The sequence below is a fragment of the Rhinopithecus roxellana genome, chromosome 5 (genome assembly GCF_007565055.1).
Source record: "Rhinopithecus roxellana isolate Shanxi Qingling chromosome 5, ASM756505v1, whole genome shotgun sequence".
Classification (NCBI taxonomy): Eukaryota; Metazoa; Chordata; class Mammalia; order Primates; family Cercopithecidae; genus Rhinopithecus; species Rhinopithecus roxellana.
In genome coordinates, this window is record NC_044553.1 from 176813879 (window position 1) to 176826922 (window position 13044).

Genomic DNA, 13044 nt, shown 5'->3' on the forward strand with positions numbered 1-13044 from the left:
ATCCCTTCTGTCATCTTCAAATACATGACAAAAAAAAAAAAAAGTTCAATGTCAAGGGTACAACAGTTGAATCTGTATAAAATTAGAAATATATATATATATATATATATATAGACACAATTTTTCATAGTCCCTTATGTAAGCCTGAGGCTTATGAATGAAAATATCACAAGCGTTCTTTAGAACAAGGTGTGCTCACAACAAGTGGTCATCTAACTTGAGGGATAAAGTGTTGTTAATGTCTGGCCTTCCTGGATACTTAATTGAACCAAAGTAATTTGTGAAGGGAGGCTTATCATTATAGTAAATGAGATGGAGGGGAGCAAGTGAAGCAGAGTTCAAGACAGCAGGAAATAAAAGACATAGAGGACTATCGGACCAGAAAGGGGAATTGAAACAGACCTGATGTAGCACTAATCATTAGTGAGTGAAGTAATGAACTAAGAAGAGATGGGTTTTAGTTATGGCCCACCAAATGGAAATGAGAAATTTCCAGATGTTCCATATGGTCTGTAATTTAAATGCTTTGTGCCTTCAGGTCAGAATTTTCAAGCAGATAACAGATGTAGAAAAGACTCGGGATTGCATGCAAACACCACGATGGTTAGCTTTCAAAATCTCAGGGCTTGCATGTAAACTCCTCAAGTAAGAAGTTGGACTTAAAATAAAGCCTGTCAGACCTTAGGCAGAATTCCAGCTGAGGAAAAGAGTTGCAGGTTAATAATAGCTTTCCTTTTACATCCCAATTCAAATGGTACAAAACAGTGTTAGGAATTTTAACACGATGGCACCAGTTCAAGAGCTATAGGGTTCAAAAGAACATTTCTTGCCAAATGGCCTTTTTGCTAAAGAAAATAATTTGAATTAAACACCTTGATATTGGGAGATTAATTCTGCATACAACTGAACGTGATGCCCAAAACATCAAAATGTCAATTTTATCTTAAAGGAAACAGAAATTTGCTCTACAGTTACAAGTAAATTTTCATCATTTTTTTTTAAACTCAGAACTAGTGGAATTATTACATTTTCAGAAGCAAAATTTAAGTCACTGAATAATCTTTGTGAGGTCCTATGTTGTATACCAACAGGATTTAGACATAAGCCTCTCTCCCACCTAGCATAAAATCAAGTAAAGGAGATAACAAATGCACCTAAATAATCAAAAATTCTAGAGTGGCTTGAAATCTACATACTACTAAGTAAATATGGAGATGCTGAGAGTAGAACAATATTTATATCTGATCAGAGGAATAAAAGAAGTGTCATAGAAAAAAATAATATTCCAACTGAGCCATGTAAGTGTATGTGATAAAATGCCATGTAGTATTTCAAAGCACACGTTTGAGTTCAAGCTCTGCTCTACACTTACCTTGTGACATGAACCAAGTTACTATATCTCTCTAAGCCTCAAGCTCTGAATCTGTATAATGGGAATATAGATTTCCTGAATCTGCGGGTTCTTGCTAGGATAAAAAGAGATAATACATTTAAAAATGCTTCCCTAATATGTAGGACTCAGCACAGAGGAACCTCTACTTTCCCTCCCCACGTTACTGCTTTGAACAACATATAGAAACATTTAGTGCTACTACTCTCTCCTCAGAGGAGGATTAGAAGAAAGGTTTTTCCTCTGTTCTTCACTTCTCAATTACTGTTCCCTATAGATTAGGATTTATAGGTAAACATAACATGAGGATAGCTGGTCCAGCATGCCCCAGGTTTCTCACTTTCTCTCTCTGTCCCTCCTTGCTTTCAGTTAATGGCCAGCAGACGAATCATGTTCTCTTTTCCACCTCTGTTTTTGGGAATCCAGACCCATTACTCACCCTATTACTTCAAGGTATTTGAGGCAAGGGTGAGATCCTTCACATTTGCCTCCTGGCTGTTAGCTATACAGTTCTGGACTTCTTAGATTTGGGATGGGAAAAGTATTATGAAAGCTCCCTTTAGTTTGGAGCTGGAATGTTAATCGCCAAATCATTTTGCTGTGTATTTTTCCATAAGGCTCTTTTTCTTAGTATTTTTTAAATTGATTTAGAAGTAAATGAAGAGGAAGATGTCATTAATTATTAACCTTTAATTATCTGAATTATCAGGTGATACCTTGGAGAAAGTATAAATAATCATATGGGCATGAGCTCACAAAATGTAGAATCTAAAGTGAAAAGAGCAAGTCATGTATGTTTATGTAAAAGAATGGCTCTACATAGTGGAATATCAGGGAAATACTGGACTTAGGTGCCTGGCTCCTCTTTCTCTGGAAGGACAAAATACAATGATTTCCCTCTTGCTCTCAGTTTGTTTAAAATATATATTAAAATATCCAAATTGTCCTGTTGTATAATTAAATTTTTGAGATATCTATATACATGCATACTATGAAAATGTTTGTATTTTGTAAAAGCAACTTTAAAGAACGTAAAATCACCAAAAAACAAATACTTCAAAGTTGTACAAGGAATGACTTTTCTATACATTCCTAGGTGCTCACGTCAACTAACTGCACCTTTTAAAAAATCAGCATGGAAGCCACCTCCACCATCTGTGAAAATAGCACTGAAATACATCATTGTGCTGTGTCCTCTAAGCTCACCTATGGAGTGTCTGGCTCTTTCACTGAAATACTGATTGCCTATACCTGAGGCAAAAATCCTGGATATCTACTGCATAGAATACTCCTTGTCTTACTTGTTAGCAGCTGAGACTGAGTACGCCCTTAAATTTTGTGCCTCAAGCTCAAAGTTTGTCTCACCCTAATCCTGGCCCTGTTTAATCAACATGTCAAAAAAATGGTTATGAATAAAGTGAAACATTTGTTTTAGCTTTTACTGGTAATTTTGTTTCCTTTGATTTGAAACTTTTCTGGGTCAAACTTAATCTTCACTCCAAATTACTGATACTCAGATAGAACTTGCATATTCATACCTTATAGATAAGAGGGTGAACAGAAATATTATAGACCGCTAGAACACTTTATTTAGAGTACTCTAAAACAGAAATGGGTCCATCTTCCATTTATGAATTTTTTTTTTTTTTTTTTTTGAGACGGAGTCTCGCTCTGTCACCCGGGCTGGAGTGCAGTGGCCGGATCTCAGCTCACTGCAAGCTCCACCTCCCGGGTTTACGCCATTCTCCTGCCTCAGCCTCCCGAGTAGCTGGGACTACAGGTGCCCGCCACCTCGCCCGGCTAGTTTTTTTTTTTTTTTTGTCTTTTTTAGTAGAGACGGGGTTTCACAGTGTTAGCCAGGATGGTCTCGATCTCCTGACCTCGTGATCCGCCCGTCTCGGCCTTCCAAACTGCTGGGATTACAGGCTTGAGCCACCGCGCCCGGCCCCATTTATGAATTTTTTTACTTTAATGATTTGAAACTGTAAACTACACATCTATTTAGAAATTGAGAATGGCAATCTAAATGTTTTTAAATTTACACATGATATGAGGTTTGAGACACTAGGATTGCATTGACAATTAAATCTGACTTATGGTCAAATGCTCTAAAATTTGATCATTATTTTTAATAAATTTAAATAAATATTTATATATGTATGTGTGTGTGTTTATTCAGTAGAGTGGAGGAGAGTGTTAGAAAGATGGTGAAATAGGAGTTTCCAGCACTTATTCACTCACAGAAGCAAATTTGAACTATCGCAAGCAAAAATAAGTTCATGAGAGTTAAAGAATACAAGTGAGATATTATAGCATTCAAGTGGAACATAGAAATAAGAAAAGATGCATTGAAGAAGGTAGGAAGGATAGTTTCACATTGTTCGCATCACCCCACCCCCAAGCCTGTGCCACTTAGAAAGAAATGCCCTTTTTGTGGGTGAAGGAGAGTAAAGTGAGTGCCTGACTTTGCCCAAGTACCAGGCCCATTCCAGTGAATTCTGGAGCCAGCTGATTCCCATGCTGCAGCCACCAGTTCAACCCCCACAGCTCTAGGCTTCAGTCCCAGCTAAGTGCAAGTCTTGCTCCATGGCCCAAGGCTCCAGGCTGGCACCTGTAGGACCAGCTTCCAGCCTACCCTTGAGGACCCATGCCTCAGGCTGATGCCAATGCCAGACCAGTTTTTGCAGTCCCAGGCTCTAAGCCTGACCCAGTGCCAGACCATCTTTAGGACACCAGACTTCAGCTTGCCCCTTCAGACCTAAGCTTTGGGCCCATCCCAGACCAGATCAAACTCCAGGCCAGCCCTTACAGCACCAGACACCAGGTTCATATTCATGGACCTAGTCTATAGGCTGGCTCCCAAGAACTCGGGATCCAGGCCGATACCCATGGACTGAAGCTTCAGGCTTGCATCTGTGTAACCAGGTGCCAGGCCCACCGACACTGATCCAAGCTCCAGTATCATTCCAATGAACTCAGGTACCAGGATCATCCTTTCAAATACAAGCACTAGGCATACCCACTCACTGACCCAGGCACTAGGCATCCTGCATCAATAAGCCTGCCCTGGTTCCTCTAGAAGGGCTGACTAATGAGGGTTTTCCCTGCCAAGGCCATTCTGTAAATAATGGAAGACGTGTCTACTTAGGCAAATGTGCAACACAAGGCCACAAGGGAAGGGACATGAACAATCATGGAAACACGACACCACTAAATAAATGAAATAAAGCACTAGTAGCCAGCCCTACAGAAATGGAGATCTATGAACTGGCTGCCAAAAAATTTCAAATGATTATCTTAAAGAAGATAATGACCAATATGAGAAGACAGACAATAAAATCAAAATTTATTTATGTTCACATAAACAAAACGTGAAGCTTACCAATGAGATAAATACCATAAGAAAGAATTAAATGAAAATTGTGGAGCTGAAGAATACAAAGACCAACTAAAAATTCAATAGAGTGATTCAACAGTAGACTTAATCAAGCAGAAAAAAAGACTCAGTGAGCTTGAACACAAGTTATTTAAAATTATGTTGTCAGAGGATCAAATAGAAAACATAAGGAAAAGAGCAAAGAAACCCTTTAGGACTTAGGAAACACCATCAAGAGAAGCATTATATGCATTATGAAAGTATAAGAAGGAGCAGAAAGAGACAAAAGCAGAAAACTTATTTAAGGAAACAATGACAGAAAACTTTCCAAATATGGAAAGGAAAATGAATATTCAGGTTTTCCAAATAGATTCAAATAGATCTAGCACAAGAGATCTTTTCCAAAATATAATAATCAAATTCTCAAAAGAAAAAAATAAGGAATTTTGAAAGCAGCAAAAGTGAATTATCACTTACAAGGGAACCCCTCATAGGATAATATATGGATTTATCAGTCAAAACCTGGTAGGCTAAGACATATTAGTACAATATAGCCAAAGTGCTGAAAGCAAAAAATGTTGCCAACAAAGAATACAATATGTGCCAAAATTGTTTTTCAGAAATGAAGTAGAGATTCAGATATTCCCAAACAAAAGCTTAGGAATTCATCACCACTAGACTTATGCTACAGAAAATGCTAAAGGAAGTTATTCAAGTTGAAATGAAGGGATGTTAACTAAACATAGGAAAACATATGACAGTATAAAAGTCACGGTAAAGAAAAGAATATAGTCAAATTCAGAACACACTAACACTGTAATGGTGGTGCATAAGTCAATTTTAACTCTAGCATAAAAGTAAAAAGACCAAAGCATTAAAAACAATGATATCTATGATAATTTGTTAATAGATGTACAATGTGAAAAGATGTAGACTGTGACATCAATAACAAAATGTGTGTGGAATAAGTTAAACTGTAGTGTTTTGTACACAATCAACATTAAGTTATTATCAGCTTAAAATAAATGTTATAAGATACTTCATGTAAACCTCATAATAATCACAAAGAATAAAACTTGTAGTAGATACACAAAAGAGATAAAGAGTCAAAGCATACCTCTATTTTAAAAAAATCATCAAATTACAAAGGAATACAGCAAGAGAGGAACAAAAAAAAAAAAAGAAAGAAACTTCAAAACAGTAAGAAAACAATTAGCAAAATGGCCGCAGTAAGTCTTTACATCTCCATAATTACTTTAAATACAAATGGATTAAATCCTCTATTTGGAAAGAAATAATAGCTGAATTGATACAAAACAAGACCCAGCATATGCTGCCCGTAAGAAACTCACATTAGTTTGAAGAGCACACATGGACTGAAAGTGAAGGAATAAAAAAAAGTATTCCAACTACATGGTAACCAAAAGAGATCAGGCGGGGTCTATACTTATATAAGCCAAAGTAATCTTTAAGTCAAAACTCTCATGAGACAAAGAAGGTCATTACCTTTTATATTCATTACCAATCATAAGGGGGTCATTTCATCAAGAGGATGTAACAGTTGTAAATATGTGTACACCCACTGTTGGAGCACCTATATATGTAAGGCAAGTATTAACAGAACTGAAGGGAGAAACAGACAGTAATAAAATAATAGTATGGGACTTTCAGTACCCCATTAGTAGCAATGAAGAAACCATTCAGACAGAAATTCAGCAAGAAAATAGTGAACTCAAGCAATGCTATAGACCAAATGGAGCTAACAGTCATATACAAAATGCTTCACCCAAAAGCGACAAATACACATTCAAGTACACATGGAATGTTCTCCAGAATAGATAGTCAGACCACAAAATAAATTTAAGAGGATTAAAATCATATCAAGTATCTTTTCTAACCACAATTGGATGAAATTAGAAATCTATGGCAGGAGGAAAATTGGCAAAGTTATCAATACATGAAAATTAAACAACATACTTCTGAATAACTGATGGGTTAAAGAAGAAATCAAAAGGGAAATTTAAAAAAAAATATCTTGAGACAAAAGAAAATAGAAACACAACATACCAAAGCTTTTGAAATACAGAAAAAGCAGTTCTAAGAAGAAAGTTAAAGCAATAAACATTTATATCCGACATGATCACTTATTCTAAGTGAAATACGCCAGGCACAGAAAGACAAATACACCATGATCTCACTTATAAGTGCAATCTAAAAATGTTAATCTCCTGGAAGCAGAGAGTAGAATAGTGATTGCCAAGGTTTTGAAAGAAAGAAAACAGAGATGTTGATCAAAGTGTATAAGGTTTCAGTTATGCAGGATCAGTATTTTCTACATATCTAATGTACAGCATGGTAATTACAGTCAATAATACTGTATTATATAATTGAAATACGTTAAGTGAGTAGATCTTCAATGTTTTCACTACATAAAAGGTAACTATGTGATAATGGATATGTTAATTAGCTTGATAGTGGAAATCATTCACAATGTATACATATGCTAAACATCACATTGTACTCCTTAAATACAAACAATCTGCCAGTTATACCTCAATAAAGCTGAATAAAGTGTTCATTAATCTAGAATAAACATTTTGTTATGTGCTTTCATAAAGTCCCTCTGCATTTATTAAAAATAGAACCAAGAAAACATTCCTATAATCATGATGGGCAATTAGTGGAGCCAACTGGGATAAAATCATTTCCAGATAGAAGAGTTATATCTGAAATCACTGGCAAAATATTCTGGAACAGATTGTCCACTTTTTCATGTATTCAAATAGAACCAGACAAATTTTACGCAAAAGATTTTAGAGTTGCACTAAAATCATTCCTTGTCCTTCTATTCAGATACACGTGCTGATTAAGTTCCATAATTTTCCTAACGTGTCTATAACCTTTGTCAAGATTATTGTCAAAGCATGTGTAACTGTATTTAAGCAGCAACAAATAATATCAGTACTTGAAGATTATGCAGAATGAACCAACGCTTCCCCCCAACCTTCATCAATATCCAACTATGAAAAAAATACTATTTATGAAGTATATCCTGCAGAAATAAATATAAATTTTCTTATCTGTTCTAAATTTTATTTTGTGTAAAGCCAAAACTATTTGCTTAGGGACCCAATGTATTGTGTCTCCTTTAAAAAATAAGTTTTTGCTAAAACTGCTCTTTGGCATTACCCACGAGGTTAAAGAATACCATGAAAGACCATGTTAGAAAAAGTTCTTTTGTTGTAGTTATTCTAGGAATATTATTAAGGACATATTAATCACACTACTTGGTTTTTCTGTAAGGACTGTGGAAAAATCCCTGCCTCACACTGATCTAGAGATGCCCAAGAACCAATCTCCCAGGGATACTGAGAAACAACTCTATCTTTTGTTGTAAATCTTTTCATTTAATAAGTATTAATGACAAGTGCACTTCATTTTAATTTACAATCTGATTTTCACTCCAGGTAACTGCTGTGGTTGTCTTCCGGGGCTGTTAGCAATGCTAGAGAGAAAAGCCCCTCCTCACTGTGGACAGTACTACATGGCTGAGTTGAGCTTTTCAATGCACTGTCAACAGAAAGGATTAAAGCAAACTACAAGGAGAAATAGCATCTCTATCATATGGGTCAGTTTAAATTTGTACTATCAGCTCTAATTACTATGTTGTTTCAGCAAATGTCATCTGCTTTCATTATAATAGTTATAATATATGAATATTGAGTCCTAAGAATTAAATTCAAGTGAACACCTTTAATTTGATCAAGTGCCATTTCAGAAGCCTCCTTTTTCACTAGTAGGATGAAGGTTTAGGCATTGTCGTCACATATTGATATATGTAATTAAAGCACGGTATGTTATTAAAGGTAACAAGACTACTTCATACAACAAAAAATAAATTACAAATAGAATTTGTGAGAAGACATTTAAATAAAATTTTTAAAGTGATAAATTTAGAAGATGTAGTTTAAGGTATAAATTGAATCTGCAAAGCAGCAGCTACAAGACTTCCAAAATCGCTACATTCCCCTTTGAGCACCAATCTAGAGATAGTTGTCCTAAATAAGCAGGTAACTTTTTGAAGAGCTCCATGAAGTGGACTTTATTCCACATTGCTTTTCACACGGACATCTAATACAGAGCCTATGTTTAGCTAAAAATGCCTTCAGAAAGGTGTAGTGTTTCAAATCCAATCACAGTAAATTCCAACATATGATACAGATATTCAGCCATTTTAAATTATGACAGTCTTTTTATCTTTAATTTTAAGACTTATAGCTATGTCACACCCAGAATATCAATATGGTATCACAAGCTGGGATGAAAACTTACCTAGGATCTAGAGGGAAGTAATCCATATAACTTTGAAAGTTATATTGATGTATTTACTGCTTCCTAATAGTACCCATAAAGTAAATGGAATCCTAAACTCTACCAAAATATACTTTTCAGACTGTCATAAATTCCATTCACACAGGATAGGATAGCCAACTCAAGGAGCAAACAAAATGATTGTAAAGAACATGGCTGTGCTGCATCTAAGCAGGCACAGGACAGTAGGCATAGGCCGAGGCAAACAGCCTGAATGACTCAGCAAGATTGTGGCGCACGTGCACAGTTACGTGTCTTATATAATCATAGCCAGGAAGACATAACATAGGGAAGCTTACCACCTGGCTCTCGGCCACTATTGTTTGTGTGGTGTATAAATGTAACACTGACACTGTGAAGGAGCTGCTAAATAGAGCCATGTTTCATTTACCTGCTGTTTCTTGAATGTTCTTCTAGCTCCCTGCCCCACGTTTACCCAGTCTCCTCGGCCCTCAGCTAGGGCTGGAACCTGACCCTGAGCAAGACGATGTACAAATTTGAACCAGTTCACTATGCTAGTCTTAGAGTATGTGTGTGTGTGTGTGTGTGTGTGTGTGTGTGTGTGTGTGTTGTGGGGAAGGTAGTTATCAAATAAAACTGCTTTCCACTTTACCCTCTGTTCTAAGCTATTTTACTGTTTTTTAAAAAATCACTGGGGTCGGATTTTATAAGGATAGATTCAAACTGGCAAAATACAAAAACGACAAAACAAAGTAGATGTAGGATCAACATGGGAGGATATCACATTCTTTTAAACAAAAAGCAAAGTGATAATTCCACTTCAATTCTATTGTATTTGTGTTCTTGCTAAATTTTTACTGTGGAGGAGGATGACATTAAATTAGAAACTATACTTTCACAAAAATACAATATTATCTGACTTTAATAAAAATATAAATTTGTCAGTCGTTGATATAGTATTATACTTGATGTGACTATAGATGTTCGATTCACATACTAGATAATATATAAATACTAACATTATGGACCAGAATGTAAAAATGCCTGCATTTCCTAACAAGATAGTATAAGGCTTTGGGTATTTGAAATTTCTCAATGACAAAAACTAAAACATTGGAATGGTGGTTTCCAGAGGCTTGGGGGAGAAAAAAATAAAGAGATTTTAGTCAAGGGTACAAAGTTTCAGTTAAACAAGATAAATAAGTCCTAGAGGTCTACTACACTACATAGATATAGTGTATACATATATAATATGTATATACACACACATACACTAACTATAGTTAACAATATAATAGTGTATACTTAAAGTTTTGCTAAGTCGGTAGGTCTTATATTAAGTGTTTTTATTGCAAAATGATAATAATAATAAGAGAATGGGAAGAAACTTTTGGAGGTGATGGATAGGTTTATGGCATAGATTGTGATGATGCTGGTTTCGTGATTGGATACTTATCTCTAAATCATCAAGTTGTATGCATTAATCATGTATAGCATTTTATATGTCAAAAAAGAGAAGAAAAAATTAAAAGATGAGGTGAAAGCTGCAAAGCATGGTTGAAAAAGTACAAATAACTATGGGAATTCATTCAAGGAAATTATCATATTTGCTTGATGGATTAAAAACTCTTCCATGAACCGTATATTAGAAATAGGTTCAAATGCTGACAGGCAGGTTTGAGAAAGATTTTTTTAGATAAAGTTACTGGCATAAGTAAAAATTCATGTTGGAAAATTTGAAGATATATGGTAGAGAGTTCAAATTGGATATATTGGAGTATTGGAAATTCTGGCATAAACTTTTAATTGTAATTTAGGATAACTTTATCTTGGGTCTTAAACACCAGGGTAGGAAATTTGTACTATTTTCAGGCAACATCAACAAGCAGCAAATGTTCACTGAAAGTATATTATGCCATTCTAGTGGCATTATAGAAAAGTGACTCAACAACTCTTTATTGAGCAAGACTGGAGGAAAGAAGAATTAATGAAAGACAGCTCAGTTAAGAGACTATTTCAAGTTCTTTAACCTCTCTGTAATCCACATGCCCCTTCTGCTAAAAATAATAGCCTTATAATGTTATAAGAGTTTAATAATATATGAAAACAAAAGTGAGCATGGAAGAAACAGTAGCTCTTTCTAATATGATAAATTATGTAGATTTAGGAAAGTTGTATAAAACTGGAAAACATAATTTCTTTAATAAATATGGAATCATAGTGTTACCTGAGGGTTTTTAAAGGGTAAAATAAAATAACATTTGTTAACAGCCTTGTCAGCAATGAAGTTCTACACAAATATAACATGATATAAAAGTGAATGGTATCAAAAAAAAACAGAAGGGAAAATAATAAAGAAATATATTCACTACTCAACATATATAATTCACAGGGGGACTGGTAATCTTTCATCACCATAGACTATAGTCCTTAAAAAACTATGAGAAGCTTTAGACCCACATTTATTAGTTGCTGCTCAACACTGTGATCAAGGTTTGAAAGAAAACATATCCAAGGAGAGTTATCATCATTTTTCTGAAAACACCGGTGTCCAGGAATACTGGTAAAAATTCCCTGGAACATCATCTTTGCAAGGTGTACTGTGTTCCATCAATAGTCTGCCTCCTGCACTATGAAAGGTATGTGGCTTCTTTTTGTTTTACGTCATTAGTTATTGGTTCATTTAAATCCAAAACCAATGCTTTATTATTTCTACTACATATGCAATATCTAGATAAGCACGGTGATATAATTCACAACCCCATTCCCTTTTTTTTTTTTACAGAAAATATTTTAAAAATTACTATCCCACAAAAACAGTCTTCCAAATGTAAAGGTATAAGACATATTACATATGTCTTTTTTAAAAGAGCTACTTTTTTTTTATGTTCACAAATTTTCCCATCATTACAGGATAAGTGATGAAAACCATGGTGACCACAAGTAATTCACTTGCACTACTGATTTGTAGAATTAAACAGATGCTGCCAATGCCACCACTAAATCTTCAAGGAATCTTTACAGAAGCCGACAAAAGCATGTCAATACTGAGAACAACGGAATGTAAAGTATGAATCGCTTTGGGGTATGTGGCTAGAAAATTTTTCCCCTAGTCAAAAAAAGAAAACAAAACAAAACAAAACAAAAAAATACTGCAGAAATATTTTAGAGCTAGCAATTAACCTGCTGCTAAAGTTGGCATTGAATCTCCCAACATATACCTTTCCCTCAGACCTCTAACGAAATCTGTCCATGAGGAATGCTCATTTCCTGCTGGGTAAGACACTGTGCAAATGTAGGATTTCACAGTTCACCAGAAGGATTATATCACTTTCCTTTTTGGAAGAAGTCCAGAATTCATTACAAAGGTGCATCACATTGTTATACTGCAGAAAGCAACATATGGCATTATATCTCTCAGCAGCTAAAAATGGACTTTCAGCTAAAAAACTTAGTTGTGAAATAAACAGTACATGTTCAATATGTGCAAAGTTAGGAGTATAATCTATGAATTATGAACAAATATAGCAATATATAAGTGTGTTTTTACACATGCCATTGTAGAAATACAATGCACAATTTATAATTGATAGATGCTATCATTTTCTTTAATTGGTAAAGGATATTAGAGTTAAAATGGTTTATACGTGATCAGTAACACTGCCAAAATTCAGGAGATAAGTAATCAGACACTTGTTTTTAAAAGGTTTGTTGCAACCATAAGCTGAGCTCCATTAAAGAAGATTAAATAAAATCAGACCATCCACACAAACATGCACTAATGGGAAAAATGAATGGATCATTAGCTAAAACAGTTATTCATATAACATTGTTAACATAAACTGTATTAGCTTTTCATGACAGTTAAATATTATTAAAAACTAGTCAGTTACAGATAGCAACCTATACATTCACAAGACTGATGATTTCAATCTAAAGAACATGG